This window comes from Cyprinus carpio, chromosome B9 (genome assembly GCF_018340385.1).
Source record: "Cyprinus carpio isolate SPL01 chromosome B9, ASM1834038v1, whole genome shotgun sequence".
NCBI lineage: Eukaryota > Metazoa > Chordata > Actinopteri > Cypriniformes > Cyprinidae > Cyprinus > Cyprinus carpio.
The window spans coordinates 23,266,315-23,280,071 of record NC_056605.1 but is presented as its reverse complement, the minus strand read 5'-3'; the positions used below and the strand labels follow the sequence as shown (position 1 = coordinate 23,280,071).

Genomic DNA, 13,757 nt, shown 5'->3' with positions numbered 1-13,757 from the left:
AATGCCTGGCAGAAGCCTTGAATTACCTCCTTACTTTCAAATGTGGTGAAAGTTATGATGCCTTCATTTTCAAATGGCAGTGTGTGATATTGTGTAGCTTGCCAAAATACATTTTATTTGTCTGCATACTTGTATAACTGTATGCTTGGAAGAAAAAAAAGTGATTAAAGTTGTTTTGGCAGCTAAGGTTGGTCAGTTCGCTGCCTGTATTATGAGCACTTCCTTAATCACAGCAAATCTCATTAAAACACTACCAGAGTCTAGACTGTCTCTATGAGCACAGCAGCCTTGGCAACACAAACTAACATCACAGGGACCGGACACTTACTCCATCCGCCCCCGTTTCAGAAGCACAGGATTATTCCAGGAAACAAAAACCCCCACTGAGGTCACGTAACATCAGCCAGACAATGACCTGTGATCTGCTAGGGGGAAAATGTGTATGCTAGAAACTTTAATCCAGGGAGAAAACTGTTTTTCCTATTTATGCTTACTTTTTTCAAAGGCCTGGGCTTTGCTCGATTGGTTAGTAAGTCAGATTTGTTGGGAAGGAAATGTTCCAGACAGTCAAAAGGATTAAATAAAAACACAGTGAACACCATGTTGTCCTATAAGAACACACAAGCAGATTACTGTACATCTATAGAACAATAGGTCAAATGGGCATGGCAGCAGAGTTATCCCTTTTATTGCAGTTTTTGTTTCAAGATCTCCAGGATTTTAGAGCAAGACTGAATTTCCCTTTTTGCTTAACTGTTGGGTGGCAAATTCAATTAAACTGTATGTGTATAACAAAGCATAGTACCTTACTACCCCTAGCGAGCACACATTTCTTATTTTTAAAAGGGCACCACCATTGGTCATGACACTCTTTGAATATGTGAACAAAGAAAATGTATATTTTTTAAATAAAATAGTTGCAGTGATGCAACTGAATTTAACCAGTGAACCAGTGATCATCATGCATTTTCACTGCTTGGAAAAGGGCAGCTTTGATATTCTGATATGTCACCGTTGGCTCATTTTCTGTTTGCAGTTGCTTGTTGAGGACTTAACATTAACTCTTGAGGAGACTTTTTGATCAGAATGTGAAGCCTGAAGATCATCCCAGTGGTAATTTCTTTTCTTTTTCTATTTTTAAATCATCATTTGGTAATATTTCTATAACCTAACTATTATGTTTTCAGAAAGGCAGCATTATGCATAGTGGGGCCAGGCATTTTGGCTACTGGTCAAGATTAACCAACAGTTTCCGTTCTGTTTGTTTGTTTATTTTTTTTTACAATTGCTGAAAAGATGTAGATGAGTTTGTTTCTTCACCAGAACAGATTTGGAAAAAAATGGTGCCTTTAGAATGGGTGCCATCCACCAAAATATTTATTTAGAACTGTATTGGTATGTTTTCACTTGTAAACAGTGCTTGATCTGTGTATATTTCTCTCCTGATTCAAGCAAGACAGCTTTTTCAGTGGAGAAAGCAACATTAAAAATAGGGGACTCATATTTTTGGTTCTTAGTAATGGTCTTAGTAAAGAATTTATTTCAAACATTCAGCTTTTGGTTTCACAAGACATTAATTGATGGACTGAAGTCGTGTGGATTACTTTACTGTGATAGTTGTTTGAACTCTCATTCTGACGGCACCCATTCACTGCAGAGGATCCACTGGTAAGAATGTGATGCTGCAATGCTAAATTTCTCCAAATCTGTTTCGACTAAGAAATCGTTTTGTCTAGCTTGTGTTGGGCATTTCAAACTATCGATGCATTAAACCTTTATTTGTCAAGTTTTGGAGATCTGCCAGTGGTTGGTTCTGATTGCGGTGTTGACATTGTTGTATCTCTTCATCACCTGCTATCTATTAGCCCTGTTGCTGACAGTGAGAAAAAGCTGTGCAATTTATTCATGTAGCTGCTGCCTTTGCTGTGGCTTGTGCTTTCAGTATTTCAGTATATATTTCTGTTTTTAAAAGATATTTTTAATTATATTTCTAGTTCTCTGTGTTGCTAACAATCATAAAGACTTGTAACTTGTAGGTGAGCTGTACCCAACTGCATTTTTCATACTTTTGATACTTTGTGATAGCCTCAGACAGATTAATGCCAAATTAGTGTGCATTAGATCCCTTAAGTATTGCTTGCCTATACAAATAGTGAGTCAATAAGGTGTATATTATTGTGTTTACATCTGTTGTGTTTATTGACGGAAGGGCTTGGAGGCCTAAGTGACTAGAACATTCTTTTTCGAGTTTCTTCAGGATAACATGTTCTTGGCTCGTCTTGAAGTAATTTTCCTCCTCTTCTTTTAAAGAAAGGTGCACTGGATGTGTGCTTAGCCAACAAACAATAAACATATCTACTCCATCAGATCAGCCACCCACGAGGGAGGAGTAATATCCTCTGTACAAATACTTTCAGGATCTTCTTGATTGTATTTGTCAGACTCTGTTTCTGTCGTGTGTGTGTTTTGCTCCCCATGTGCCTTCCATGCCCATATTTGGTCCTTCTTGTTCCTGTCCCCCATTATGTTAATTTGATTCCAGGTGTTCCCCATTTTTCTATTGATTCCAGGTGTGTCTCGTCATCCTCTCGTCTTGTCATGTGCATACATAGTGTTCCCTGTATTTAGTTCAGTGTCCGGTATTGTTCATGTTTACATGTGCTATGTGAGTTTTCCTTGTTATAATTAAACTTCTCTGGACTGATGTACTCATTTACATTTAATCATTTAGCAGACACTTTTATCCAAAGCGACTTACAAATGAGAACAATAGAAGCAATCAGACCAACGAGAGAACAACAACAGTATACAAGTGCCATGACAAGTCTCAGTTAGTCTAGCACAGAACTTGTAGAAGGTTTTTTTTTTTTTTTTTTCAAGAATAGGATAGACAAGAAAAGAAAAGTACTCCTCATCTCCCTCCGTTCCTGGCTCCTCACTCCACTCAGTAGTGCACCCGTGACAGAATACCGGACCAAACAAGATGACTATGGCTGAACACAGGCTTTGGTGTCTGTGGCAGGGTTGTCAGGTATCGGAGAGGAATGTGGAAGAGTTCCTAGAGCTCTCCAACCAGGTGAGCAGGATTGACTCTGCTCTAGGGGTCTGTTTTCGGCTGGGGCTGGATGATGACGTAATTGGCTACGATCTTCCCACGTTTAGTTATCCCCTGATCGAGCTGGTTAATCATGTCCTTTATTTAAATTTGTTAATTTGTTAAATTGAGTTAATCTGAAAGTAGAAAGAGTTCAAAGCGATCATCATCCAGTCCCTCCTGAAAACCACTGGGCCTCAGCAGCTCACCCCTTGCACATACCTAGCCAAATGTTCCGACCACCCGTCTCCTCCCAGCACTGTCCCTGTCCTCAGCCCAGGAACGCTGGCTGTTCCTGTGGCCAGCCCGCTGGCCATTCCTGTAACACCGGCTGCCCAATTCACTTGTAACCAAGGGAGGAGAATGAGGAGGAAAGGACGGTTCACAGTCCTTCTCTCAGCCACAGAGCTTGCTCCAGTGTCGGCTCTGGCCCCAGAGCTTGCTCCAGTGTCGGCTCTGGCCCCAGAGCTCACTCCAGTGTCGGCTCCAGCCCCAGGGCTCGCTCCAGTGCCAGCTCCTTGAAAGCGCCTTGTTGTGCCTGCTCCTCCAGTGTCAGCTCCTCGTAAGTGCTTCCCAGTCCCCGAATCCAGACCAGAGTGGGCCCCTGTTCCCGAGTATAGCCCACGGAGGGCTCCTGCTCCTGATTATAGCCCACGGAGGGCTCTGTTCCCCTAGTTTAGCACAGAGAAAGTTCCTGCCCCTGAGTTAAGCCCAATGAATGCTCCTGCCCCTCAGTTAAGCCCAGTGAATGCTCCTGTCCCCGAGTTAAGCCCAGTGAGGGCTCCTGCCCCCGAAATTAAGCCCAGTTAGGGCTCCAGATACCCTGTAAAGCCCAGGGAAGGCTCCAATTCCCTTGTTTAGGCCTTGGAGCCCGTAAGTGTCCCCAAGTATTTTTTTCTGTGGGGGGGGGGTCCATCCGTAGTGGCTGGGCCAAGGGGTGAGTCCAAGGGCATGGAGGCCATCCTGCCATGGCCTTCTGAGTTCCCTGCTCTGCCGTGGCCTACTGAACTGTCTGATCCACCATGGATCCCCGAGCTTCCTGCTCCGCCATGGCCCTCTGAGTTCCCTACTCCACCATGCCCTCCTAGTCTGCCTACCCCGCCGTGGCCTCATGAGTAACCTACTCTGCCATGGTGCCCTGAACTGCCTATACCACCATGGCTCCTATGTTCCCTACTCCACCATGGCCTCCAGAACTACTTGCACCGCCATGACCTCCTAGTCTGCCAGATCCATCACGGCACCCTGAACTGCCAGATCCACCATGGGTGCCGGAACGTGCGCTGCCCTGTAGGCCTTCAGTGCTGGAACCCTGCTCCTAGAGGCCTCCAGAGCACCCCCCCACCCCACGTTGGATGTTATGTGTTGTGAGGACACACCTTCCTTAAGCCAAGTCCTTCCTGTTCCAGTCCCTATTGTGTTAATCTGATTCCAGGTGTGTCTCGTCATCCCCTCGTCTTGTCATGTGCATAAATAGTGTTCCCTGTATATTGTTCAGTGTCCGGTATTGTTTGTGTCTACATGTGCTATGTGAGTTTTCATTGTTAGAATTAAACTTCTCTGGATTAAAGTATTACTTGTCTCCCTCCGTTCCTGGCTCCTTACTCCACTCAGTAGTGCACCCGTGATAGTATTATGACTTACAAATACGAATGACCACTTTTTATTGTTTATCATTGCTTTAACATTCATTTGTTTTAGGGCATACACATTGTTAAATCATTTACCTACTGTCTTTTGTTTTCTTCCAAAGACTCTTCCTGCTTCCTGAGCATCCGCATGGTGTTTATTTACCAAGAGTAGCAAAAGATACTGGAAAAGGTTGGGTGGTGCTTTTATTGAGTTCTGGGAAGTCTGACACAGGAATGCCTGCAGCAAAAGACTTACAATTTCAAGAATTTTTGTTTTACAATTCAACAGATAATTACTCCACTGGCAGTGGGCACTGATCCTGCACAAAACGGATTCAATCAGTCTGCCTGTTTGTCTTAAGTGGATCTTAGGAACTTTTAGGAAATTGTGAATTGTTATTTTGCTTGCACTGCAGTTCATAAATCTGATACGTAGTCTCTCTACATCTCAACCTAAAAATCAGTCTCTAACATGTAATCAGTCAGTTACATGCTGATGCCCTTATTTACTGTTTGTCAGGCTTAAATGCTCTTCCTATTGGTGAATACTTTGAGGCTAACTCTTCTCCTTTAAGGAGGTGTCTGGTTACCTCAGGTAAACTACAGCTCAGTCTGCTTTGTTTTGGTTCGGCATGTGGGTGACACACTTACGGGGGTGTCACACCCTGCTTTAGGCTGCGTAGGTGTTAAGTCGAGAAACGTGATTATGCTGTAAGACCTCTGGCAGCAGAGGTGGTGTGAGACAAATATTGTGGCGCATGCTATTTTGGCTGAGCTTTTAGCAGTTGTAAATATTTACTTGCTTTAAATTGTTTGATTTTATGTTTCCATTTCATTTGATATGTTTTCCGTAGGGGTGTGAGGATTTTCCACCATAACATCCAAATACAATTATATAGTCAAGTGTTGTGGCCTTACAGTATCTCTGTATGGTGACCAAAAGATCCAGACCCAAGGATTTGACCTTATGAGCAGACCTGGATGACATCCATGTTATTGTACCAAATGCCATCTGCCCTATTTGTTCTTGGCCCAGACTCCAAAAGTCCTCGGCTCTTGGTACATATCCAGCCCAAACCAGTATGTTATTTGAATCAAATTGCAGTAGAGTCACAGAGAAACAGATCTGTTTCATAAGATATATGCATTTGTATCTAGCTGTTATTAGGGAATGAAATTCATCTTCATGGATGTTGCATTATGGATGAGGTGTTGGAAGCGGGACTGCACTTTTTGATTCACCCTAAAATGATACGGTAAGAAACTGTTACGTCTACTATGCAACATTTCTGTGTAATTCTACTGTTTACTATACAGTCATCAGGACTAAAGTATTGTTCTATGCAACCCTGGCTGAGCTGTAAATAGGCTTCTCATAACGTGTGCAGCGTTGAAAGGGTTGCGTTCAGGCATGAGAATGAATACTCGCCTAATGTTTGGCAATCAGAAAGTCATGCTCCCAAAATAAAAGAAAATGCTGTGCAAACACGCTGCTTGTCAAGAGCTCATTAAAGCCGAGAGGCATTTATAATGCAGCAGAGACATAGTAAATCACTCTATCCCCTGAAGCCCTGTTAGAAAGCCAGCCTTTTTTAGCCGTGTTTGCCCTCTTACGAGTTAATGTGCCACACCTCTAACCCACTGCTGTCAGACCTGCTGCCACATTACCTCTGAAAACAGCTATTGGAACAGAAGGACACATTCAGCTCGCTTTCCTTTCTCTTACAGATGAACAGTCTGCAAACATATAAGATTTGCACACAGATTTATATTGTGGCATGAATTTTGATGTCATTATAAGATGATATGTTCTTGAACAAACAGTGGAGGCAGGTTTGATTGGCTCTCATCAGCTGATCAGAATCAAATAGGATAAACAAGCATGAAGAGTGACTGCTTTCTTGTTCAAATTAAATGCTGCTCTAGGCGCCCCTCGTGTCTGTTTTTGCGAGCGGTAAATGCCCCCCATTCAGCAGCCCAGTTAATGTTAATAGACGTTATTTAAACAACTGTTAAACAGTGGATTAAGTTGGATTTAGCTCAAGCAGGCTTGAGGGAGCGGTGTTTTCCCGCTGTGTATGCTTACACACACACATACATGCAGGGTGACACACTATGCAGGTAGACAAGAGCTTAGAGTGTCAAAAGTCAGGATGTGCTACATCAGGTCACCCAAACATGTATCGATAAAGCCAAGGGCTTTAGCTTCTATGTGGAGTGTTGGATCCAGGGAAAGGTGCCACATGACATGCTTAGCATGTTCTGCTGCATCATCCATACCTGCATCCTGTATATTAAACTGTTTGCCTTGAGAGATAAGGGACAGTCGATTAATGAAGATGTTCTCAATTCCCCCTGTTCTGCACATTTTGTATGTTTCTCTTATGGCTTCAGACGTTTGTTCTATTTAAACGTAAGTGCCCTGCGAAGTGGACATCACAGGATATTCTGCCATGATTCCAGTTCAAAGCGAACGTATATGTTCCTTTCAAAGTGTATTGAAGTGTGCGAGATGTTGCGCAGCCCAAATCCATGAATGAATGTTCTAAAGAGAAGTAAACTTCAACAGATTTCCCCTGCTCAGGGAGTAGGGAGCAATGAACACTGTGTAGGGACCATGTCAATTGGAACACAGTTCATGCACAGAGCTCATTTCATACGAGCTGATTATCTGAATCAGGTGTGTTAACAAAGAGAGACATGCAAAATATGCCGAGCTGGGGGGGCGCGAGGACTCTAATTGAGAACCGCTGTCCTAAGTGATTGAGGTGTTTTGTTGTTGGATTTAAAAATAAAAATATCAGTTGTCATTTACTCCCAACATCTGAGCCGCTGAAGACGTAGTGGATTACCTGTGTTTTTGATGGGAATGCACCCCCCAATCTATATAAATGCATCTGTGTTCGCGCGAATCATTTGTGATCCAGCTTCACCAACAGAAAAAGTGTATGGTTTTTTTAATGAATCTTTGCAAATCGCCTTTCCTAATAATGTGCTAATTAGCAAGTTTTACGATGAATGCGGTTAAAGTAAACAGTCCCTCAGAGAGCGGATTGGTAGAAAGTGGCAGGGTCAGCAGAGTGCATTTACATTTAAAGGAAAATGCTACAAAGAAAATAGCTATTTTTGACGGTAAAAAAGGTAAAGGAAGTTTTAACCAAACTATGTTACAGACTTTTCATTAAGCCCCTAAAGAATCATATGAACTTGACCCCTTTAAAGGGATAGTTCACCCAAAATTAATTAATTAATTACTCACCGTCATGTCATTCCAAACCCATCAGACCTTCGTTCATTTTTGGAACACAAATTAAGGCATTTTTGATGAAATCCGAGAGATTTCTGTCTCTCCATAGACAGCAATGCAACTGACACTGTTCAAGGCTCAGTAAGGCAGTAAGGACATCATTAAAATAATCCATGTGACATCAGTGGTTCCATCTTAATTTTATGAAGCTATGGTAATACTTTTTGTGTGCAAAAAAACAAACAAACAAAAATAGCGACTTTATTCAACAATTTCTTCTCTTTCGTGTCAGTCTTCGACATATGTTCAGGAACGTACCACGATGCACCGGTAATTCATGAACGTGTGTTGAAGACTGACACGGAAGAGATGAAATTTTTGAAAAAAGTAGTTATTTTTTGTTTTCTTTGTCATCATTTAAACAGTACATTTATTATTTTATCATAAGACAACTAGCAACTTTTTTGTGTGTCCAACTAAGTGTACTAAGTGCTTTTTGGGGGTCACTATATACTGGCAGGACTAAAGGCAGATTCATCACTCACCTTTAGTGATGGGGTGAATGTGTCAGTGTGTCAATCTGCATCTAGAGAGCTGTGACAGGTTACGTGCACATTATCTAATCTGTCTGTGCATCATTCACTCTTTCATCCCCTCACCGTTGTCTGACCCCATGTAAAAGTTTTAGGCCAATAGTTTAAAGGTTATTGCTTTCCCTATGAAAGGCAAAACCAAATCGCAACATTAATTTTTCCTTAATTCTATTTAACTAAAATAATTACAACATTTGCTACATGAATGTATTTAAACACAGTTAATTTTTGCAAGCTTTTTTATACAACCTAGTAATCACCTCACTTCCACTTGCAGGCAGACAGTGCTCTCATTCTCAGTCGGACTGTTGTGGCTGAGAGTGAGATGGCGTAGACTTATCTCTCTCTCTCTTGTCAACTGGAAAGTGGTTTAGGTGAGACTTTTTAAAGTTGCCTGTCTGGGCCACCTCGTCACGAGGCTCTCGGAAATTCAGCCTCTCTTTCTAAGATGACTGTGGCCTCATTCTGAATTCACCCCCCCCCTGCCTTCCTCTCACAATTTCCTTTCCACTGTGCAATTACAAGGCGTCGCCAGTCAAGGAAATGCTGTGATGTCATCACACTCACTATTGATTATGTATGCGTTGCATTTTTATAAATGTGTGCACATTCTGGGTGCTTTTTGATATTGTGCGGACATTCTGGGTGCTTTAAACCACTACATACAGGCAATGCTAAATCTGTGATTTCATATCGTTTTATCATTTTTTGCTCTCGAAACTGCTAGCATTTATTTACTCATTATATAATTGCTGCAATATTTTTGTAACAACAGTTGTGCATTAATTGTCTCCGAAATGGATTCTAGCATAATTATTGTTACATTACCTTTTAATAAAAGGACAAATGGATGCTTGTTAATTGAATTAAAATACCTGTTGTTTTGGGTTGTGTTTTGAATGAACTGAAACGGGGAGGTAATGATAAATGAGTGGGGGTGGTGTGGACAGCTGGCCCGTCTGATCCCCTGAGTCTGCTCTTAAATTGGTTTTAGCAGCACTAATAAAGCTGATTATCTCTCTGCTTCCAAGTCCCACTAACCCTGACACCCGGGCAGCTGGGGCCCTTGTACGCCAGCCCGGCCCCAGCTCACCGGCTGCAGTCTCTCTGCTTCCCTCCTTTTCTCTCTCTGCTCTTATCAGTCTTAGCAGCTGCCATTAAGCTTATATTGATTATTCTTGCATCTTTTAAGGTGGAACATGAAGCTTTAGTGTATTTTTAATATTTTAAATTTTGATTTAAATACATGTTATGCTAATGAATTAATTTACATATAAAGAGGTAAATGTATTGTTTTTTTTTTTTTTAATATGATAGGACATAAGCATATCACTGGTCAACAGCAATCCTTTTTGCAATTGAGTTTGTTAGTCTGTTTGATGTAGCAGCATAGTCTACTACAAATATTTTTTGCTCCTATGACAAATTGCTTGTGTTGTTCCTCGTTTCTAAGTTAAAAGCATCTGCTAAATTAATAAATTTGAATGTAAATGTGGACATGAGGGCCTTTCGCAAAGAAGACTGTAAAATATATTAAAATATATAAAAAAATGTAATTAATAATATTGTATTAATAATGTTTCACATGTCTAGTTTTACTGTATTTTTAATCAAATAAATGCAGCCTTGGTGAGCATTAGAGACATCTTTTAAAAACATCTTACAACCCAAAACATTTCTTTATTTTTCACCAACTTTATTATGCATTTTTTTATTTTTTATTTATTGTATAATACTTGCCCAATACTTATTATAAAATACTTTACCTTTAAGAAGGTACAGGAGAATCAAATGGAAATGAAAAATCCAGAACGGCCTCCTCACCTTAATTCCTCCCCTTAATTACATACGTATTGTGAGAATAGTTTCATGTTGTTTCATTGGGTTTTGTGACACATGCACATAATTCCGTAATGGCCACATCAAGGTCAACAGCCACTCCCATTTTAATAAAATCCACAGACATCCCAATCCCAGCCGAATCAATAAATGAAATCACAGTGTTAATCACTGTAGCTCAAACAGCACTTAAAAAGCGAAAACTGCACGATAAGTGCTTTACAACAAGTTCATTAGCTACAAGTCACTAGTTGGTTAATTGAAAGGTTATTTATCTGCCCATTAAATGTGCTTTGTTGTTTTAACAGTGAGATTGTAACTGTAATGACGACTGTAGGAACAGTATGTGCTGTTCTGTCCTTCCTCTCTTGTTACACCCTGTGACAATGAACTATACAGTTCAACTTGCTTGTTTTGCAAATCATTAAAGGCAACCACAAACTGTTTACCATGTAATCATGGTCCCTACTACCTCGTTTAACATTAATTCCTTTAATCATCATCATATTCGGCACATTCTGTCTCTGTATTGCAGAATTTACATTCCCACGTCAGATATTTTTAATAACTGTTTTGATAACCGGTATTCATAAAATAGTTTTCTGCTGATCAAGAAGTCAGAATTTGCGCCGCAGCTGTTCTCAGCCCGAAATCAGCCATCAACGTTTTATTAAACATGCAAACAAACAGAAAATTACATTGTAAACATGCCACATTGCTATGACATCTTAATGAGTATGTGGCTAGATGCAGGTTTCAGATGTTTATAGAATATAGTCGAATATACCAGATGGTTTACGCTCTGCATTCTGCAATTGGGTCACACATATTAAAATGCTTTCATGTTGTTTCCTGTAACTGGACTGTGAGGTTGCCGGTGGCTTACAAAAGGCACATTTTTGAAAGCCAATTCCTATAAATCTCTGCGATTTATCAAATTGGTTCAATGGATGGTGGTTTTGCTCTTGTTTAGGGAGATTGTGGAGTACTTTACAGTAAATTGAGGAGGGAAAAATAAGAAATTTGGAAGGAGGAAGGAGAGAAGGGGGAGCAAGAACATGGACCTGTTGGATTGAAACCCAAATTGCCCTTAAGAACGGGAACTGCCTGAGAGCAGGAAACAACTTCAAAGCCTCGGATACGTCTCAACCATTTGTAGACACCACAATTGCGATGTTCCTTTCTCTGCTGCCTGCTTTTTTAAATGCTGGAATGCTGGGAAGTATACTTGGCTGTTTAACTAGCTCAATTGACAATAAACGTATTGAGTTTTTTCTCTTTTCCCCCCAAAGACTTTCTATTCAACTTTTCTTACTCTAACTGGAACATAATCAGAACATAACCAGAACCAGTGCACAGCAGATGTGGAGTCAACGGCTGAGACTTTAGCCCCGTTCACACCAAGAACTATAACTATAAAGATAACGATATTAGCGTCCACACAAGCCAACAATATCGTCTGTTTATTCTAAGCACACGCACGTCTGCTGCTTTAAACTCTTGAGCTCATCAAAGCAGGATTGATTCTGATTGGCTGTCAGTGTTTTTATCGTTCATCAGCTGGAAAAATGAAATCACTCTGAAAGTGATTCCAACTCTGTGCATTTATCGTTATAGCTGTGGTGTGAACTCTGCTATTCTTTAATATTGAGAACGATTTTTAGAACTATATCTTTATCGTTATCTTTATAGTTATCATGCTTGGTGTGAACGGGCCTTAACACATAAGCTGATATATCTCTTCTGAGAGGGTCATTTTACTGTCATATCATATTTTGTGATTCTGCTGTTGTGTCTAAATGTGAGACTTCCATTACTTTCTCAGATTAGGTGGTGATTAAATAGAAATCGGTTAAGAAGCTGTTTTTTTTTTTTTTTTTTTTTTGCATTTTACTTCCTTCATAATTTCCGTATATCAGAGTGAATAAATAAGATTTTAATTTACCTTGTGTAGTTGTGTTAATCTTTTTTAAACATGAGGGAATGTCATGCAACCTGTTTACATTTCTACCAAGATTATATTAGTTTGGTTGGACACAGAAATTGGAAGATATGAGAGTTACCATAGATATGGAGGTGTTGTCTTCTCTCATTTATATATATTGTATGTATGTATATTATATTTAAACAGTCTGTTTCAAATATGTCATTCAGTTTAATGTCAACATGCTGCTTTAACACATCATTTACAATATTAATGATGTTTGAAAGGAATGAAATGAAATATGCATTTTTTGACGTTAGGTACTCATGAAAGATCAAATCAACATCAGTCACAATCAGATCAGTCAAACCTTAACATGGCTCGTTAAGTCAGCATAAGAAGTTTGTAATTTATCTCTGAAGACATTTCAAGTCTGAAGCTTGTGACTATCAGGGTGAATGTGTGGGGTGTAGGTTACCAAGCAGAACAACGTAACAAACACTCCAGAACAAGCACGTTTCAACACATCTTGTTGGACCCTTAACAATATGTGGAGTTAAGATTAATATGCCATATGCTGGGGGAATTTACCATTTCAATATCACAGTAACTCTGAGCCATACCTGTTCTCCTGTTGAAGGTGATGTTTATCATTTTTAAGATGGCAAAATACTTTCTACTGTCCCAGTGCACAGAAACAATTTTAAGTTAGTCATTTATTCAGAACACACAGGGCTCAAGCTAGTGATTTTTCAAAACAAGGCATTTTGGGGTCAGAAGACCCTGCATTTGTAATTAGTCAACATAATCTTCTGCACTCTTAATGTTTATTCCCAAAGGGTCGGGGTGGTGAGTGTCGTGTGGCAGCTGAGGTTGTGGGCAGAGCCCTGACTGACTCACACCGGCAGGAGCTCAGAGTGGCGGTTCACCACAGTCAGGGCCTAAGACACAGTCAAACACCTAGCAAAAATGGCCCAAGAGCTGTTTAATATTTAATGTCTGACACCCCTCTCACATGTCAAAAAAAAAAGGTCCTGATGAGAGCCAAATGCTACACTGTAAAAAAAAAAAAAAACATCCAACCTCTCCTTTACCCCACCAGTGGGATACTTGCATTTATGCAATATAAAATGTGACGATAATCAGAAAATTCTTCGTAGTGAATCAGTCTATATTTTGCTTAACAATGAGGCATCCCAGATGATTTATTAAATTCATTTCATACATCAGCAGTGTTTAGAAAAGCACTTAAATGAAGACGCTGAAATTGAATAGACCTTAGTTACGACAGGCAGTGTATTGAATTTTAGATGGATGAAAATGACGTTTTGAGGAATAGACTCTGTATAAACTTACTTTACAACTGTATTAAGGTGATAGATCACAGACGTTTTAAAATTCACAACATTCAAATGTAACAATGGATTCC

At 40.2% G+C, this 13,757-nt stretch overlaps 1 protein-coding gene across 1 annotated transcript in view; it reads left to right on the top strand.

Moving 5' to 3' along the window:
• Positions 1–5,852: 5,852 nt before the first annotated feature.
• ralba (v-ral simian leukemia viral oncogene homolog Ba (ras related)) overlaps positions 5,853–13,757 on the top strand; it is a 90,445-nt gene continuing 82,540 nt past the window's right edge. Inside the window, exon 1 of the mRNA XM_042731634.1 lies at positions 5,853–5,981. The gene's annotated coding sequence lies outside the window, so the exon portion shown is untranslated. The remainder of the gene's footprint in view (positions 5,982–13,757) is intronic.